The sequence below is a fragment of the Chiloscyllium punctatum genome, chromosome 51 (genome assembly GCF_047496795.1).
Source record: "Chiloscyllium punctatum isolate Juve2018m chromosome 51, sChiPun1.3, whole genome shotgun sequence".
Classification (NCBI taxonomy): domain Eukaryota; kingdom Metazoa; phylum Chordata; class Chondrichthyes; order Orectolobiformes; family Hemiscylliidae; genus Chiloscyllium; species Chiloscyllium punctatum.
In genome coordinates this window covers 46179005-46185182 of record NC_092789.1, presented here as the reverse complement: position 1 = coordinate 46185182, position 6178 = coordinate 46179005, and positions in this window count along the sequence as shown.

The following is a 6178-nucleotide window of genomic DNA, read 5'->3' as shown; positions in this document are numbered from 1 at the left end:
TTGGGTCAAACAGACATTTGAAAACTTTTCTCTATTCAATGTATAAACAATGCAGCTAAGGACATCTTCTTGTTGGATAGTTTATGTGGGTAAAAAAGTAGCACATTAAATCGAACAGTTCATCGAAGATTATCCAAAATGAGACTGTAACATCATTTCAGAGCAGGGAGGAGTGAGAATCCGTGCTGATTGAAAGAAGACAAAAAAAACCCCTCAAATTACAATACAAATCAGCAAACACCTGACGAACTGATGATACTACAATTATTTTTCGGAGAAATGTACTAACAGAGAAGGAAGAACCTTGGTTTCGATTCTCCATCCGCAGTGATGGGTTCGACAAGCACCAGGACGATGAGGAGCAAAAGCAGTGATTTAATCTTTCTCTATAGAGTCTTTCAGAGTCTTGGTAAGGTGATTGGAACACCGAGGCTCTTTATAACAGATGAGTGACTGCACTGGAGTTAATAAGCACAGTTCAAAATTGAAGATTGGATCCACGCTGTGCTCAATATAAAGACATTTCACGAATACCAAATGTATCTGGAATCAAAGAGTAAGCGTTTCCCTCAATCAGTAACTTCTCCTTGAACAGAGGAACCTAACTGTTTACTAATTGATGTGGTGAAGATTCACAGAAAACTTTCACATTGAATATGTACGTATTGTTTATTTTAGTAAAGGGAAATATTTCGCTGATCATTCCAGTGTTGGCTCTTTTCGCTATACCACAAACAACTAACAGTGACATTTTGCGCCGAATGGCGAAGGTTCTTTTGTATTTAAACGCATTAATCGCCTCAGACCTTTGAACGTTAATGCTCAATCTAATGTAGCAGCACTGCGTGCTGATGCATCAGTGAAAAATGTCATTTTACATTGAACACAAACAAAATGAAGTGGATCAAGCCACAATTCTGCCTGAGATCTGATTTATTCGTGTACGAAACCCAGCTTTGAGCGTGATGTTATTAAAGAACAGAGTGGGAGTCATGTCTAGGCCCTGCTCCCAGTTACTGCTGTTCTTGGTATGTGAACGGTCCTTTTAACTCTTTCAACGTAGTGCTAAAGTCAATGAGACTGACGTCAGTATAAACAACAATGTGTTCTGTCCATTAATAATGAACTTCTGTACTCCAGCAGGTCACTGTGCCTGTGAGGGAAGAGGAATGAATGAGGAAGGTGTTTCCTTTTCTGTTTGGGTGCCTGGCACTAGTGTCAGTACAAACTGTAATTGCTGCTGGTGTTGTGCCCTTGGTTGATCTTGTGGGGCATGAGTTTATCTCACCGTGCACTACTGGTATCAATTTCCTGGGAAAGAGAAGATGCCATTCAGGTCCTGACACCTGTGCAAATGGAGCACCATCGTGGTTAATATACTTTTATATCCTCGGATGTTCTCTCTCCCTTCCACACCATACGATGATAAGACATGAGAGCAGAATTTATGCCATTAAACACATCGAGTCGCTCCTGCATTCAATCATGGCTGGTAAGTTTGCACTTCCTTGCACCTGCTTTCTTTAAATCCCTCTAATACTCAAGTAACTATATATCTCAGTGTTTCATATACAATTATGACACACCTTGAACACTTCTGTTACTTAAAACATACATTCAGAAAATTCAGCTCTGCTCGTATTTTTTTAAATATGAGTGACAGAGAATTTCCAAGTTTCACCATTTAATGAGAATAACAATAATTCATTGTTTATCTCTAAAAGTGAATATTAAACAACAACTATGCACATCTCTTGCCCCTCACTTAACTGCTTATTATTTGCCTCTAACTCTGTAACATTATACTGATCCAATAAACACTGATAAAAATTATGTCACCTTAACTGGAATCCATACAGCAACTGTCATCTTTGGTGTCTTTCTTCCTTCGGCTGATTTCTCCCTGGGTCATCTTAATGGAAACGTACCTTTGATAGGGTGTGTTTCAAATGGCAGTTACTCTATCTGACTTTCAAACTGTCTGCTTTTTAATGTGCTCAACACCAGATGGTCATCTTGGTTCGATATTGGCAAAACAATTAATTCAAACTTGATTGGGTTTTAGTACTCTGGACCATACATTATGTTGACTGGTTAATTTCGAATAATTCTCAATACAGCGTTTGGCACGTAAGACATGCACGTGAACCTTTTCACCACATCCTTGTGCATTTCTTATCAATAAATATGCGTTTGTACCTTCACTGAGACATCCTCACTCTTTGATGCCTTGCTTCTCAATAATCATGTGCCACAATAACACTTCCTGAATGTATGCTGCTGGCAACACAGCCTGTTGCACTTTGCCCATTCCCCCTCTGCGCTAACATTCCGTGGTTTCCAATTTCGTCTTAAGATTCTCTGTCAGATAAAACCCCTCAGGAATACAATGTGAATTATTTTCTGTGATGCTTACACACACACACACACACACACACACACACACACTCCCCTTTCATTGCCTCGTCTTTCTGATGTAGGTCCAACAGGCTTTAAGGCCTCAACACTTCTGCCTCATCGTCTGCCTGTTCAGGATTTTTCCTTCAGAATTACCTCAAGCAATGTGTCCGCTAACTCACCCTCAACTCCTGTCGTCTTTCCGTTTAGATTTTGCTTCCTCCAATGAATTATCATTGTTGGATCTTGTTCATACACAGGCTGGCAGACATTTTTTTGTAACTCCTAAGTTCTCTGGTCTACGTTTGGCTTCACTACAGTAAGGGCTGCCACTCCCATCATTGATCATCGTTCACAAGGCCAAATTACATTCCCGGAAATGACACTCGATCAGTTATTTCCACTGTTAATTCGCCCTTCTTGAGTTGGCATTCCAACCTGATCTTACACAGGAAAATGCCAAATTACTGTACACCTATCCCACAAACTACCACTCTCTCAGGTTACAGGTCAGAAAGATTGCATGTGTTCATCTCTTACTATTTGAATCTGATTATATACTGTATCTATCAATATTAAATCGTATTTATCTTCATGCTTGTTCCTTCTGAAAAAAACTTTATCCCGAAGTTGAAATCTTTATGGTGATTAGGCACTACCTCAAAAAGTGCCTCTGCCAATACCGTGCACTCTCCTACAACTAATCGATGTCTTTTGGGATTTCCTTTACTACTTTCTTTACTGCCATTGGAGAAGCCTCTTCACCACATCGTTTCACAAAGCGAATGTATTTTACGAGAAGCAATGTGACATTACACTTCACATATTATTACAGTGGAAACACCACGACCTTTCAACTCCTTTTCACCGACTTGGGCATCTTTTTCCTTCTGTGGTAATGTCTTTGCAAGTGTGTTCTAACTTTTATTTTTTAGTGGAGGATGTTCAGTTCTCCCAATTTTATCCTCACAAAATGAAATTCTTCGCGAAATCTAAAATTTGCGTTATGCATCAACGCATATTCACCTATCATCACTGCTGCTCTGCTCATTTGTTAAAGTTTCTGTTCGTCCAATTGAATTCTTATCCCCTCAGAAAGTGAGATTTTTTTTAAAAAATCGAGAAGAATAATCTCTCTTCGATCCTCAAAACTCTTATCTAGTTTTAAGATCTGCATCTATCTATGAAAACTATATATATTTTTTAATTCTTGCGAACTCAATGTAAGTCTGACCTGGTTCTTCCTTTATGTTTCTAAACCACTTTCTATTGGTTTCTGATATCAATACATAATAATTCAAAGTAACCTGTTGGACATCTGCATAAACACTTGATCCTTCATCTGAAAGCGCTGCAAATACTTCACCAGCTTTGCCTACCAGCTTAGCCGGAATAATCATTACCCACATGTCCTCTGACCACTTCATCTGCCTAGTCACCTTTTCAAACGAAAGAAAGAAGGTTTTGACATCATTCCCATCACAATGTGGCAGTTTAAAGATATTTGTAGAGATCGCTACCTTCTCTGATCAACTCCATGCTGGTAACTTCTTTTTCCTGACAATTTCCAACTTCTGAAGTGCAAATTCTCTCTCTCATTCTCTCTCTTCCTTCTCTCGCTCTGTTTGCTCGGCTAAGAACCTTCTATCTTTGTTTCTCCTCTCCCTATTCTGTTTTGCTCTTCTCTATCTTTGTCTCCCTCGTTTCCTTCCCCACCTCTCTCTCTCTGTTTCTTTATCTTCTCAGTCCATTTGCCTCAGTTGCACCTTAAACATTTCTAAAACAACTGCACTTGCCTGTTTCCCTGATAAACGTAAGTGCTTGACTAATTTAGTTACGTATTCAGCTTTCATTTTGATCCTAGTTCGACTCAATTCGAACCTATTTTCGAAATCCATAAGTATGGCAGCTTTCTGCCTTAATAAGCGTTCTTGGAAAACTCAGGAATCATCTTCAAACCTGAGGAACCCTTTGGCAATACTCAAACCTAGGCTTGCTCGCTATGCCATGTTCCGATGCTTTGTCACCATACGAGGTAACATCTTCAGTGTGTCTCTGGACAAAACATTGCTGAGGATTCCCGCAATTTATTTAAATGATGGGTTTCTTTGAGTTGGTGATGTCATTTCCTGTGGTGCTGTCATTTCCTACAATGATGTGTATTCCAGTTATTGTTCTCAGGGGGTGGTAAATGGGATCCATGGCAATGTGTTTGTTGACAGAGTTTCGGTTGAAATGTCATACCTCTCGTAATATTCGTGCGTGTCTCTGTTTGGCTTGTCTTAGGATGAATAAGTTGTTCCAGTCAAAGTGTTATCCTTCCTCATCTGTTTGTGAAGACATTAGTGAAGAGTGTCATGTCATTTTCTGGCTAGATGATGCTCATGTATCGCGGCGGCCAATTTTCTCCCTGTTTGTACAATGTAGTGTTTGTTACAGTCGTTGCCCTGAATTTTGTAAAGGATGTCAGTTTTGCTTGTTGTCTGTATAGGATCTTTCAAGTTCATTAGCTGCTGTTCAAGTGTTGGTGCGTTTTTGGGCTACCATGACGCCAAAGGCGTCTGAGTAGTCTGGAAGTAATTTCCGACACGTCATTCTTGTAGGGGAGCGTGTCTACGGTTTCTAGTCGTATTTTGCCTGCTGGTTTGGATTTGTTGCTGAGAAGTCGGTGTACCGTGTTCATCCGGAACTTCTTCTTTTTGCATATACTGTATAGGCGATTTTCCTCTCTCTGCATAGTTTCTCTGTGCGGCAAGGTGTATTGGCTCTTTGGAATAATGATCTGATGCAGCTTCCTTTATGGATGTTGAGGTGGTTGCTTCTTCAGTTCAATATTTGTTCAGCATGTGTTGTTTTCCTGTAGATGTGGTTTGAAGTTCCCCATTGGCTTTTCGCTCTATTGACATATCTAGAAAAGGCAGTTTGGTATTGCTTTCCTACTCTTTAGTCCATTTTATGCCACTAAGGGTATTATTGATGGTCTTGAAGGTTTCCTCTAATTTGTTTCATTTCGTGATGGCAAAAGTGTCATACACTGGCGAACGCAAAGTTTGCGTTGGATGGTAGGCAGAACAATTCGTGCGACTCTCTGCATCACTGTCCCTGCTAAGAACCCTGATGTCGGATATCCCACGGGTTTCCGTTGATTTGTCTGTAGGCTTTGTTGTTGAAGGTAAAGTCGGTGGTAAGGCATAGGTCCACTAGCTTTCCGATGCTGTCTTTGCTGATGAAGTTGTTGGAGTTTGGTGTGTGTGTCTTCGGGTCTTCTAATAGTGTAGGCAGTGTTTCCTTGGCGAGGTTGCTGTTGATTGATGTGAACAGGGCAATTACATCAAAACGGACCATTATTTCAACCTCTTCCATTTTCGTGACTTTGACTGCCTTCTGGAATTCTTGGGTAGAGTGGATGGAGTGGTGTGAGATTTTACTAAGTGTTTTAATCTTTGGTGTATCTCCTTGACCAATCTGTAAGTTGGTGTTCCAGGCCTGATGGGGGCTCCTGGTTTGTGAATTTTGAGTAATCCATAGAGGCATGTCTTGCTGGATCCTTTGGTTTCATTCTTTTGATGTTGGTCATACTTATTTCTCCAGATTTCTAAAGAGTTTTTGAGTAGGGCTGTGATTCCGTTCGCTAATTGTGTGCTCGGTTCTATCGACACTTGTTGGTTAGTTTTGGAACCTGCAAGTAGTGTGCACATCGGATAATATCGCACATTGAATAATAATATTTTTACCTTTTTTTAATCTATCTATTTTTTTTCTGTTTTACGTATCGAGGGTG